Source organism: Aedes aegypti, chromosome 2 (genome assembly GCF_002204515.2).
Source record: "Aedes aegypti strain LVP_AGWG chromosome 2, AaegL5.0 Primary Assembly, whole genome shotgun sequence".
NCBI lineage: Eukaryota > Metazoa > Arthropoda > Insecta > Diptera > Culicidae > Aedes > Aedes aegypti.
In genome coordinates, this window is record NC_035108.1 from 111,015,043 (window position 1) to 111,029,228 (window position 14,186).

Sequence of the window (14,186 nt, forward strand, 5' to 3'; positions counted from 1 at the left end):
TCCTCAATTTCGTGTTTTTGAGCCGGGATTGATTTTGTAATTCCTGATGAAAAAATGTCTTTCAGATCGATAAATTAGCTTAAAATAAATTACTAAATGAACTCCAATATTTTCTTCAGCAGTTCATTTTGTGATTTTCCACGGACTTCCGAAGGATTTCATTCTGGACCTTAAAAAATTCAACGTAGAATTTTTTCTACGAGTAATCATAGAGGGTACCTCAGAGATTCCAACATTATTGTTTCAAGAAAATCGTAAATGTTCAAGGAATGTATCCAATGATTTTACCATCATTTTCATAAAAATTCCTTCAAGATCCTCGTTTGCAACATCTTCGAGATTTCAACTATTATTTTAGAATTTCCTTCAAAATTATCGTTCAGATTTCAATCAGAGAATTCCTTCAGGAATCACTCCAGTGATTGTTACTGACACCTTCAGGAATGATTCTAGAATTTGTAGATAGATTTCTCTAAGATGTCTTCAAATAATTTCCCCAGTCATTTTTCAGGAATATCTCCCGAAAGTGTTAAAGGATTTTTTTTTCAGAAATCACTGGTGTTTTTTTTTCGAAAATCTGGAAGATATTTCAGAAAGAAATGTCAAAGATATCTGATGAAACTTGATTTAGTTTGAAAGTAATTGTTGATGAACTCCCACAAAGTTTTCTGAAAGAACTCTTCAGCTCTTGAGAAAGTCTCGAAGTATTTCATAAGTGAATTTCTAAGATGAACTTTTGAAGAAGCCATGAAGATTTTACTTGAAAAATAACGAGAGGCTTTTTGGAAGAACTGCAGGAATAATTTCGCATGAGATGTGGGAGAAATCTTATTTCTCTTAGTTATTTCTGAAGGTGCTTTATGAGGTATCCCAGGTCAAATTTAAAGACTCTTCAATGAAGAGGTGGATGAATGCATGATGGAATGCGTATATATAATTCCTGAACTGCAGGAACTGGCATAGCCTTTTCGGGACGGACAATTTTTCACCTTTAGAATCATTTTTCTCTTGCTAAGTGGTAACGCTCCAGAATGAATTGTACACTTCATAAGGTGTTAATGTAACTCATTGGCTATGGATAATTGAAGACGGAAACTATATGTGAATTTGACTCTGTACGTCCCATTCCAAAAAAAAAACATCCGCATGATTATTAAATTAATTAACTCATTACGCGGGGTAAAGATGGATGAATTATGGATGAAATTATGAAAAAAATCCACGTGCTCGGCTGGGATTTAAACCCAGAACTCTTGTATGTTAAATCATACTCGCTCTGCACGCGTGTGTAATAATGAAAAGGGTCCGCGTGATCTGTGGGGATTTGAATTCGAAACTTGTAACCAAGTGAGTTTTTGGGTCACCAAGTGGCTCAGTACCCGACTAAAGGCTTGTAACAAAAATATAATACAATTTTATCAGAATATGATATGCTTATCATATTATGATATAATTTTGTTAGGCTCCGTTATCCATAGAACATAATAAAATAGAAATATAACATAATGTGTTTTATTTCCCTCTAAGATATTTTTTTGTTCATTTTTAACAACTTTATAACAAAATAAATAGATAGTTATGCATTTCAATAATACACAATATTATCGTATGTCGAACAGTATTATAGTTTTGATACTTTGTATCAAACATTATAACTTGGTTTGATATGTTTTTGATACAATTAAAACACATTTTGTTATGTTTATGTTACTATTACACTTTTTGTTATAATTTTAGTTATTTTAACAACATCCTGCATCAAGTTTGTAACAACCTATGTTCGAAAAAAACTTATAACATAATAACATATGCTGATATAATTTTGTTATGTACCCTTAGTCGGGTAGCTTAGTTGGTAAAGCACTCGTCTAGCATATAAGAGTCCTGGGTTCAAAACCCAACCAAGCACGTGGATTTTTTCATAAGTTCGCCTTTAATTTATTCATCTTTACCAGGCGTAATGAGTTAATTAATTTGTCCACCACAATTGTGATCCTTCGTACCGAGAAAGATAGGAATTTTCGTAGATCTTCCTGGAAAAATCCCCAAATTAATTTATTTGAAAATTGTAGACTGTTTTTTTTTTCTTGACATAACTCCTATAGGGAACTTTGGAAGATCTTCTACAGTGACAACTGGGAAAATTAAAATACAGTCAACCCTCCATGAGTCGATATTGAAGGGGCCATCGACTCATGGAAATATCGAGTCATGGAACAGCAATGCTATACAAAGCTATCTGAAGGGACCATCATAGTAACCATGAAATTTGGTTTTCAGTATGGTTCCATGAGTCGATATCGAGTAATGGAACATCGACTCATGGAGGTTTAACTGTAGTCAAGAGAAGCTCATGTACTTTCTGGAGCAAATTACTAAAAATATCCTTTAACCATCGCTTGAAACAACACTGATTTTTTTTTTTTTTGAGACTTGGTGGTGGAATCAATAGAGACATTTCTGAAGGAGATCCCAGAAGTATGCCTGAATAGATCTTTGTATAGGGGGATTTTTTTTTATTACCGTACGGGTTTGGGCCGAAGGGTCTCAGATTTTCATGAAACTTTTTCCACAGGCAGGGCTCATGGATATATGAATAAAAAAAAAAATTAGAAAAATTCAGGGTCGCCTATTTTTCCGGAAAACTCAGGTGGAATTTTTTTGTTTTCCCTTGACACTACTTACTTTGAAAAATCATAACTCAAGAACGAAGCATCGTAGAAACAAAGTTTTTATATGAAAATTTAAGCAAATTTTCTCAAAAATCCAAAAAAAATATGATCTGGAAAAAGTTTTCCACAAAATTTTCCACCGTTGGGAAAATTCGTAAAGAAAAGCCGGAAAAAACTATGCCCGAACTCGTGGAAAATTTTCAAAAAAATATTTTCGAGAAGGTAGTTTTATAAGCTTTAATCACTGAAATTTTTGGAATGTACTTTTTTTTCGTTTTTGAGTTATGGCCAATTTTGTGAAAAATGTCCAGATGTGCCATATAAGACTTTTCTTTGAAAAATCATAACTCAAGAACAAAGCATTGTAGAAACAAAGTTTTTATATGAAAATTTAAGCAAATTTTCTCAGAAATCCTAAAAAAAATATGAACTGGAAAAAGTTTTCCACCGTTGGGGAAATTCATAAAGAAAAGCTGGAAAATCTATGCCCGAACTCGCGTAATTTTTTTAATAAAATATTTTTAAGAAAGAAACTTTATAAACTTCAATTCTGGTAAATTTTAGGATGTACTTTTCTTTAGTTCCTGATCTATGGTCAATTTTGTAAAAAATGCAAAGATTTGCCATACATGCCTTTTCGTTTAAAAATCATGACTCAAGACTCATCATGACTTGTCGAACCGGATTCAAATTATCTCAAAAATATGAAATTTTTGAAATGGAATCAGTTTCCCAGGACATTTTTCACTGTTTATGAAAACAAATAATGAAAACCCGATTAGCTATTCCAGCTTTCAAACAAAGTATATTTGAAAAGAGCGATCAATAAGATCCAATCCTACAATATTTTTCAATACGCTCATTTTTCGTTCCTAAAACATGATCAAATATTGCTAGGATGAGCTGTTTGAACCATATATTTACAAATTTATAAGTTCATAAACAAAATTTCTTAAGAACGAAACTACATAGAAACAAAGTTTTCTTCAATCAGAATGTAGGCAATTTTTTCCTGTTAGGTAACTACAAAATTGACAGTTTAATAAATGGGTAGACAATGTGACAAATAGGTATTTACCAATTCAAGTTTAAAGCGTTGAAATGGCTTGAGAATCATAAGTTTACCAAAAACTAACAAAGAGCAGTGAGAAAGTGCAAGTGTTGTCTATCAGCTGTATATTCCTCGTTTTTATTTTTTGTAAAGTGAAAAATGTTCTCCCGAAGCTGTTGAAATGGACAAAGTTCAATATTACGAATACAATTCTTTATGCTGTAACCCCTTCGGACTGGACGGCCACAAATCAGTAAAGACAAATCTACGATCGATCAGCCAAGGCCTCATCAGTAAGCTTCATTCGAATGGAGTTCGGTGGATTACGGAAAAGATGAAAATTTGCGTGAAGTGTTCCATTACCGGTGACCAGAAGGCTCTCGTAACGGATCTTCCAGAAGCAATGGCGTTTGAGGAACAAGTTTCACCACTATCTTCGTTGGCGTCGCCAAAGGAAACTCCTTCCTCGGGTGAGTCAGTTGGTTCTATAAATAATGTACAAAAAATACAAGAGCTTGCTAAATTCTTGGAAATTTCTTTTCAAGTAAAATCTTCACGTTTGGATGCTTCTAGTAGTAACTATCGCAATGCTTCTATGGACGAAATGTTCAATCAAATTTTGAGTAAAATAAAGAATTGGTTTCCGCCTAATATTGTCGATGTTACAGAGGATTTTAATTCCGTTTTATTAAATTTGAACTCAGCTGTTACAAAAGCCGAACCTGACAAGCAAATTGAACTTCTAAAATTACTTCCTAGGAATTGGTCATATGCCAAAGTTAAAGCTCATTTTGACGTGTCTCAACACGTTATAACTGAATCAAAAAAATACAATTTAGGGATTCAACCACTTTCAAAAGTAGGACGACCCTCGCATGGATCAGATGTCCAAGACATAGTTTCAAATTTTTACCTAAGGGATGATATCAGTCGGCCATTTCCTGACTTGAAAGATACCATATCTATTAAGTTACCCAATGGAGTGCGCCAAAATGTTCAAAAACGCCTTTTGCTTGACCCTTTGGATACTTTATATAAACAATATTTGGAAACCTGTAAGAGTGAACAGGAATCTGTGTCATTCACATCGTTCTGGAAACTTAAACCAAAACAATGTGTTTATACAAAGGATTCATCGGCCATGAATGTTTGTGTTTGCATGATACATGAGAATATGAAATTCATGGTTGATGCATTGAAAAAAACTAATTGCTTTGAAGTTCATAATACAGAAAAAAAACTTAACACCTTTTTGACTAGTCAAATGATATGTCCAGATAGTACAGATGATTATTACTTGAGGTCCTGTGAGGATTGTAAATTAAAGAAATTAGATTTTGTTGCCAATCGCTTAGATGAAAACAACGTTGAAGAAGTTAAGTATTGTTTTTGGATTATTTCTCCTCGTTGTGAAATTATCAACAAAAAGGAAAATGTAAATGATTTTATAGAAAACTTGAAAAATCTCACAGAGAAGTTTCTTGTGCATCAATTCAAGGTAGATAAACAAAATAAATTTATAAGAGCTAAAAAGGAATCACTAGTTGAAAACAAAGAAATAATGTGGCAGATGGATTTCGCGGAAAATTATTCGTGCGTGATACAAGATTCCATTCAAAGCCATTACTTTGTACGACCTCAAGTAACAATACATCCATTTGTAATTTATTACAAAGACAAATCTTCGATCAAAGTCTTAAATTTTGTTGTAATTGCTGACATAAAAAAGCATAACACGACATCAGTTTATGCTTTTCAAACAAAACTAATTTCAAGATTGAAAAATAAATTTCCTTAGCTTGAAAAAATCATTTATCTTTCTGATGGTTGCGGAGAGCAGTACAAAAATAAATCAAATTTCAAAAATGTATGCAACCTTGAAAATGATTTTAAAATTAGAGCAGAATGGCACTTTTTTCCCAACCTCACATGGAAAAGGTCCATGTGATGGTATCGGTGGCAATATTAAGCGAATGGCTAGAGATGCTAGTATTAGAAAGTCAGCGGAAATTTAAAACGCCAAACAATTTTTTGACTGGGCTGTGTCGCAAAAGGTGAAAGACCAATTTAAAAAAGATTGGGAATTCATCTATGCAACTGAAAATGACTATTCAGAGGCTGAAAAATTACTTCAGGAGAGATTTTCTAACCTTGTTCCAATTCCTGGAACAAAAACATATCATTCATTTATTCCAAAAGACGAACGAAGCATTTTTGCGAGTGAATTCTCAGATGCACATGAAAACCAAGAAAATACAGCATGCTTTGTTCTTAATACTACAAAGAAACGAAAATCTTCTGGTGGTAGCAACCAAAGGCAATCTTCCCGGTTGAAAAAATAGATAGTTTTAAGATAAAATGTAAGTTATGTACTGAATAATTGAATAAATAAAATTAAAGAAAAATATAAAAAGAATCTTATTTGTGTAATGTTTCATGAAAAATATAATCCAATCTGACTTATACTTCATTAAAACCAATCCCATATCGTTTCTTTCAGATCTTTTAGAAAATTTGCAATTGCTTTGATAAAAAACCTTGTTTTTCTGATGCTTCGATTGAAATATGGGTTTTCAAAGAAAAGGCTAATATGGTCATTTTTCACAAAATTGACCATAACTCAGGAACAAAAAAAAGTACATCCTAAAAGTTACTAGAATTGAAGTTTATAAAGTTTCCTTCTCAAAAATATTTTAATAAAAATTTTCCGCGAATTCGGGCATAGATTTTCCAGCTTTTCTTTATAAATTTCCCTAACGGTGGAAAATTTCAGTTCATTTTTTTTTTTTTTGGATTTCTGAGAAAATTTGCTTAAATTTTCATATAAAAACTTTGTTTCTACAATGTTTCGTTCTTGAGTTATGATTTTTCAAAGAAAAGTCTTATATGGCACATCTGGACATTTTTCACAAAATTGGCCATAACTCAAAAACGAAAAAAAAGTGCATTCCAAAAATTTCAGTGATTAAAGCCTATAAAACTACCTTCTCGAAAATATTTTTTTGAAAATTTTCCACGAGTTCGGGCATAGTTTTTCCGGCTTTTCTTTACGAATTTTCCCAACGGTGGAAAATTTTGTGGAAAACTTTTTCCAGTTCATATTTTTTTTTGGATTTTTGAGAAAATTTGCTTAAATTTTCATATAAAAACTTTGTTTCTACGATGCTTCGTTCTTGAGTTATGATTTTTCAAAGTAAGAAGTGTCAAGGGAAAACAAAAAATTTCCACCTGAGTTTTCCGGAAAAATAGGCGACCCTGAATTTTTCTTAATTTTTTTTATTCATATATCCATGAGCCCTGCCTGTGGAAAAAGTTTCATGAAAATCTGAGACCCTTCGGCCCAATTTGTACGATAATAAAAAAAATCCCCATAGGTCACTAGGAGAATTCCTTAAATTTTTCCTCTAGGAATCTGAAAAGGAACTCCTGAAGAGCCTGTGAAAAAATCGTGTAATAGTCTCTGAATGTATCTCTGGAAACTCTAAAAAAAGGAACTTTAGATACAATTTCGCCTAAAATAGAGACTTTCATGACCTACCGTTAAAAAAACATGGTATTAAATTAGAGACTAAGCTTATAACATAAGATCTACTACCAGCCTTCAACGTGTGCACACTATGGCCTGAAGATGGTAACTGAATTATTTTTCCAACTATGAAAATCGGATAGTTTAAGAATATGGTCTCCAAATCAATTCCAGATACAATTATGGGCCCCGCACATTTAGGTAGATCTATCTTAATTACTAAATTTATCCGAGTTATCGAGAATGAATTTTGAATAATACCTAAGGCTACTCTAATCACTAATATAATTGATCATGGGGCTTCTACATATTGCTGATCAAGGTCACCTTCAAACTGAATTAGTATCTGCTTGTTTACGTGTTAGTTTTCTAAAAATCAACAACATAATATTAAATTAAATTCTTGTCACAATTTTGGGGCCCCTATGAACTCGGGGCCCAGTGCGGACCGCACCCACCGCATCCCCCTAGCTACGCTATTGGATGAAGTGTAGATTTTTGTCAGAAGAATAATTGGAGCAATTCTTAGAGGGAGCCTTGGAGAAGTTTTAAGAATTGCCCCTAGTAGGTTTCCCTGAAGAAAATTGTTTTTTTTAGGAAATTCCTAGAAGAATCCTAAAATGATTCCAGGAGAAACTCCTGCAGAACTCCCCGGTGACATATCTGGCTTTTTTCTTCCAAAAATGCTTGGAGTGATCTCTGGAGTATTTATCTTGAAGAAACATCTGAAGAAATTCCTGCAAAAAATGTCAATAATATTCCAGAAAAGCGCTGGGAGCAGCTGCTAGAAGAATTCTTAGAGGAATTATTGAGAACATCCTAGGTGATTTTTTTGAAAGAATTCTAATGAAATGCCCTAAGGATCTCTCTTAGAAAAGTTTTGAAAAATCTTCTACCGAAATTCCTTCCATAGTAAGTTTCAGGTGCCCTGAGGTAGAGACGTTCTGATACTTACGATATATCGGAATATCGATATTTTGCTTTCGATATTCGATATTTTGGTATTGATATTTCCTATTCAATACATCGGAGGTATCGATATTTCCTTCCGATATATCGTAAACCAATATTTGGATAACAATTGTAGGATTTTTTCGTGAAATAGTTGATTTTAAAATATTTGGAAGCAGTTCATGCTCCAATTGTTACATGATGTATCGTAAAAGAAGATATTCATGTCCATATCGATCAAAATTCCGATAATATTGAGGGTTCAAAGAATTGTTTGCGAACCGTAGGAAACTCAACGTCAGTAAACTAATCGATACAAGAATTTTGCGCCTTTCAAATTTATCAAATGATATTGCGATATATCGATATTTTGATTCAATATATCGGTGGTATCGATATTTCGATTCGATAATCGTATCGAATCAAATATCGATACTTCGCAATATCGGAACGTCCCTACCCTGAGGACGTGGCCAATATAGGAACATTTCAAGGGTATCAAACAATTATTTTTTCAAAAATGAATAAAACACAAGATCGCGAACAAATTTGAATTTTAAAGTACAGAAATAAGGTAATTTCAGGGTCCGATATTCAAATGTACAGACCCGGGGACAACAATCTCATAAGGATCCTTACGCTAGAATCTAGAGAACTTTATTGATTTTAAAAATTTATGAAATTTGTTTTGATTTACTTAAAGATTCCATATATTGTACATGTTGATTTTGTAATTATTATTCAATAGACTTATTCACCATGTTGAAAGATTTTTTTACTATTGACCAAGACTCCTGTTTTATATGTTGATTTAATATGAAAAACATATAAGGTACAGTGGGGGAAGTGTATCATTGGGGTAAGTGGATCATTTGTCCATATTGAGCATAAATACTTGAATATGTTGAATGTTTTCGCACCATTGCTTAGTTTTGGGTTATGTTCTTACGTCCACACTGATACTAATGAAAAACTGGTACTACACGTACACTAACACAAGCATACTTGTTGTCTGCAAAAATCAATTAATTTCAAAATTGTTTTCCGTAAATGAAAAATCCATTGTATCTCTGCCTTAAATCAAATTCTACTAGGTTTTTCAACGCATGGTGAACATTTCAGTTCTTATTGAATGAATCACAATGAAAAATATGTGATTTTCATAAATAAATACAGATATATTGGACATGTGTTGTGAAACGATCTCAGCCGAGATAAAAGGGCTTCGATCGGACCGGCTAGCAACATGAAAACGCCACAAACTAGAATATTTAGTGTGCAAACCTTTTATTACATCTACTTGGACATCACTTATTCTCTCCTACTAGTCCCTATCTACTAAGCTAATACTTCTTCACTCTTCTTTTCTTCTTGTCATATTAGTACTCACGCGCGCCTGCATGGGTGCACCCTGCTTTCTCGCTGCTTCCTTGAGGCATCCATGTCTCTGGGTGTGGGCCAGAAACGAGCGTGACGCTGCTCCGACAAATCTTCAAAAGAGGTCGCCAGCGAAATTGCGGCGGTGGCGCCTCGCTCCTCGGAGTGATTGTCTATCCTGACAGGCGGCCTCTGAGCCGGAAGAAATGGTCCTTTCCAAAGCGATCCAAACTTCTATCGCGCTTCACACGCCGGTGAACGTTGCTCCGGTCTCTTACGTTCGACGCCGCTTCTCGGAGTACTTCCTTATCTTGTCTGGTGGCCTCTGAGCTGGAAGAAGTGGTCCTTCCCTATCGAACCCAAGCTGCTGTCGCACTTCGCACAGTGGTGAACGCTTGCTCCGATCCGTCACGTACAATGCTACACCAACCAAAACTCCCCACCGTCCGAGATGTCTCCGCTACGAAAGATCACAGGCTGTGAAATAAAAAAGAAAAGCCCTGATGCGTGCACATTTTAGTCTCCATGTATCACCAGGTGTGTGGGAGTAGTTACTCACTTCGTAACGAAGGCTTTTCGATTCCACACAGCTTATGAGGGCAACCGGATGCCAATCTGGAGAGTGTCGGCCTTCTTCGGGGATTATTTACGTGCCCTTTTGATCTGACTGAATTTGACAGAAAAGCATCTCGTTAATTCGCATCTCTCATTGTTGCCGGGCATTACTCACCGATGATTTTTGTTGCAATACAGTGCGGTGGTGTCCTATTTTGCGCAACTGGTGGACTGCGTGATACCCGGAATCCTTCCTGTGTCGGGTGCCGCATGCACGAGACGCGATTCTAATTCGGACTGTTCCGACTGGCACTGTCGCTTGTTGGAGCTAGTCCTTTCTCTGTTTCGAACTGGAGAATGACACTGTTAGCTTCCTGCTTTTCGGATCATCTAAGACATTTTACTCACCTCGGAGTCTGACGGCGTCGGGAATTGTTGGTTAGGTTGTTGGTTTGGAGCTGCTTCGGCGCTTTGTTCCGGATGGTGCACGTGTGTTCTTCGTGGATTGGGGAAATCGTGTGCCGCCGGCTCAGTATGGCGATGGTCTAATAATTGCGGGATTACACCTTAGCATGTGGTGATGATTGTCATGTTCAGGCTTTAGATTCACCTTGTGCGAATTCGTTGCACTATGCCGTGCAAGCAGATGGTTTTCCCGGTTGCGATTGACCGTTTTTGCACTGGAGGCCGATTTCGCTCTAGTCAGCAGCGTGCTGACTCTTTGACAGTCACTTCACTACTCGTTCGCTTTTCGTTTTCGCTGTCCAGCGTTGATGTGAAAGGAAGACCGGATGCGATGGTTGATGTTGACAAGCAAACTCCGTGTATTGTGCTTGATTTCAAACTAGTACGCCCAGCGGCATGCAGGTTCCCAGTGAGTTTTTATGTAACCGTTTGAACTTTAAGGTATGCACACATAACAAAAATAGCTTATAATTTCTTTAACGTAACACAACCTTACCACAGGCGCAGAGTTTTTTGTGAGCGCGGACAGGCAGCTCACAAAAAACTCTCAGACTCACTTCTACAAGAAGTCGCAGAGAGACTGGAGCAGATCCGAAGGTTATCACTTAAGCAGACCTTAAGATTTTGATAACTGCAGCAAAACTAACTACCGTGAGCGAGCTTGCTCACCAGATCCAAAAGCTCAAACATAAACAAAACAAACATAACAGCAGCGAATCCTGCCAAAGGTGATCTGAACGCTCATTAATGAGCAAATGTCTCTGCGCTAGTTCTTGTCCCATCTACTGTGCTTTGCCGTTCCTGTGGCAAACACTCAAAACGATCTATGCTAGTTTTAAGGGCTACAATAAAACTAGAGATCAAAACATGTAACGAAATGTACATCTAATGTTGGCTGATATAAGAACGATAATAGTGGATATTGTCAGTTACGATTGAGAAAAGGACGCATTTCCTCGACCTAAATCACTACGAGCCCATATAGGTGGCTTTACCGCGCCCCCCGGTCGCGTTACTTTAGAGGAAGATTTCGTAGTGACCCCCATGCAACCGACTACCACTTCGTTCAAGACCTGTGCCTGGAGATCAGTCAATGCCACTCGGTTGGATTCACTCCTCCGACAGCGATGTGCCCGATCGGTTGATCGGCGACGTGTGCGCTCTTCAGGTCCGACGACTTGTGGTCGACTGCAATGGGCTCCACTGATGATTGCTTGATGGCCCGTCGTGTTAGAGGTTCAGACCGTGACCGACAGATGATACTGGTGTGCTGGTCCACTGGTATGCAAGGAAAGGCGAGGTTTCAGTTCGTGATCTTGGTCCTCTAGCCTCTGCCGTAAAACGTGTTTTGGAGAGGCGTATGCTCGTTGTCAACAGCTCCTTGCTCACTGTCTGCATAGCTTGTCCGGCATTTGGAGCCACCTTACTAGTTTTTGGAGTCCCAATCTCCCTCGCCGGCTGTGCTCTCCGACTTCCCTTGCACCGACACTGTTTCTGGTATTTGGGGCCAACCTCTAACTTTCAGGGTTCCAATCCCCCGAGCCTTCTATGGGCTATGAACTTCTCTGGCGTTGTGTCGTGGTTGTCTCTCCTCTTACTTTCTTGGTATTTGGGGCCTCCCTACTTGCTAGCTAGCTTTCAGGGTCCCAATCTCCCGGGCCTTCCGTAGGCTTTGTACTTTTGCTGCGTTGTCGCTGTTTTTGGTATTTGGAGCCTCCCTACTAACTTGGTCGTTTTCGGGGTCCCAATCTCCCGAGCCTACCGTAGACTCCGCTACGAACTCCTCCTCTCCCAGTACAGTCCAGGTGCGATTCCGCTGCGCCTGATAGTGGCCGTAAGCTTCGAATCCGCGTCGAACCGAACTCAATCGTCGATCTCCGGCTCTCCACTCCTCCTATCCAGAAGCCAGCTGGTGCACTGCAGAGATCCCTGTTTTCCGTTTCCAGAAATACAAGGTGCGATTTCTCACGCTTCGCGAACGGCACGCGGTACACTTTCTGGCGCGATGAAAGTGTTGGTGTACCGCTGAATAATCTCCTTAAGTCGCTGGGGAATTCTGTTCTATGACCGCAATGCGTGTGTTCTTTCCTTCTCTGCGAAGGTAGTTGTCTGCAAAGTGTTTGCTTTCATAGCTGGACTGCTGGTCAAGGTGGAGAGGTAGTCTAATAGAATGTTGTTGCTCATCACACCTGACAAAAAATGCTGATTTCAGCTCAGTCTCGAATTCTTCGGCTGGAAAATGCCGCTGAACGATGGCTTCGATTCTGGTGCAGAGAGATGAAACTTGTGTGGAGCAGCACCATCTAGGTCCTCCGTGATACCGGAGCGCGTTGAGTTTATTCTTCACTGCGTTCCTTCTGCTACCCATGGGCGTTGTCCTCTAATCGTTCTGCACACAGGAATCTTGACCGCTTTGCGTGTTTTGATGAATCTCCGTAGATAATCTGTGGTTGACAGCTTTTGCTGCTTACATAGCTTGATGAATGCTTCACTAGTCCGGTTTTATATCTTTGGCATGGTACTGTCCTCGTTTGCCATCCCTAACGTCCTCCAGCATGTACAAGTTACTACCCAAGATCTTAATCACTGTAGCTGGAACGAACTTGGAGTCGAGTTTGCGATTAATGTGATCTACCTTGGATGATTGCGTGAACGTTCTTCGCCATACGAGATCTCCGACCTTGAATACGATGTCCCTTGTTCTTAGATTATACCGCTGCTTTGTCTTTTCGTGGTTGTTCTTGATGTGTTGGATGATAAATTCGTGGATTCGACGGATCGTCGAGAGACGTACTTCCTGCGCTACTTTCGGATCATCGGGCGTGTTCAACTCCTGCTGAGTGTAAAGGTCAGTGTGTAGTATCAACTCCCTACCGAAGTTTGCAAAGTGCGGACTGACACCGGTAGCTTCGTGTTTAGCTCCGTTGATGGCTGCTACGATGGCTTGCAGGTTTTCGTCCCATCCACGGTGATCTTCGTCTAACAGGGCTCGTATGCAAGTGATCAGGACTCTGTTCACCCTTTCCGCATTGTTCACCATCGGACAGTAGAACGCAGTCTTCATATGGATGATGTTATGCTTGGAGATCAAAGCCTTGAATGCTGCTGATAGGAATTGCTTCCCATTGTCCGAGAGGATGATGCGAGGTCGAGAATAACGCAAGAAGACGTGCTGTTCTAGGAAGTCAACCATTTTTACCGAATCTGCAGAACGCATGGGATGTACGACGACGTATTTTGTCACCCAGTCTACCACGACCAGCATTACTGTGTTTCCGGCGCGAGAACGGGTGAATGGACCTACGAAATCAACCGAAACCAACTCCCATGGCACGCGAGCAGGTTTAGGGCCGCCCATGTTCGGCATCATTGTTCTGTTCGGCGCCTTGCTTGCTTTGCAAGTTTCGCATGCCCTAACGTACCGTGCTACGTCTTCCATCATTTTCGGCCAATAGAAATGGTTCTGCAGCTTCTGCCATGTCTTTTGGAAACCAAGGTGAGCTCCTGAGGCTGAATCATGGAACTTCGCAATCACTCCAGCTCGCTGGTTGAGCGGCACGACCTTCTTCCACTTGTGTGTCAAGGCTCC

The 14,186-nt window shown here is 38.3% G+C and overlaps 1 protein-coding gene and 1 long non-coding RNA gene across 4 annotated transcripts in view; one reads left to right on the top strand and one right to left on the bottom strand.

The window, feature by feature from the left end:
* The window catches only part of LOC110675915 (neurogenic differentiation factor 1-like), a 58,972-nt gene that overhangs the window by 19,886 nt on the left and 24,900 nt on the right, over positions 1–14,186 (top strand). The window lies entirely within an intron of this gene.
* On the bottom strand, positions 9,423–11,126 carry LOC110675916. Of its 3 annotated transcripts, none has more exons than XR_002499912.1 (3): positions 10,743–11,126; positions 10,541–10,677; positions 9,423–10,482 (listed from the first exon to the last, which is right to left on the bottom strand). It is a non-coding gene; the product is annotated as an uncharacterized LOC110675916 (long non-coding RNA). The 3 variants fall into 3 exon arrangements; XR_002499913.1 differs by having other exon boundaries at positions 9,423–10,244; positions 10,308–10,482; positions 10,541–11,126; XR_002499914.1 differs by having other exon boundaries at positions 9,423–10,077; positions 10,137–10,482; positions 10,541–11,126.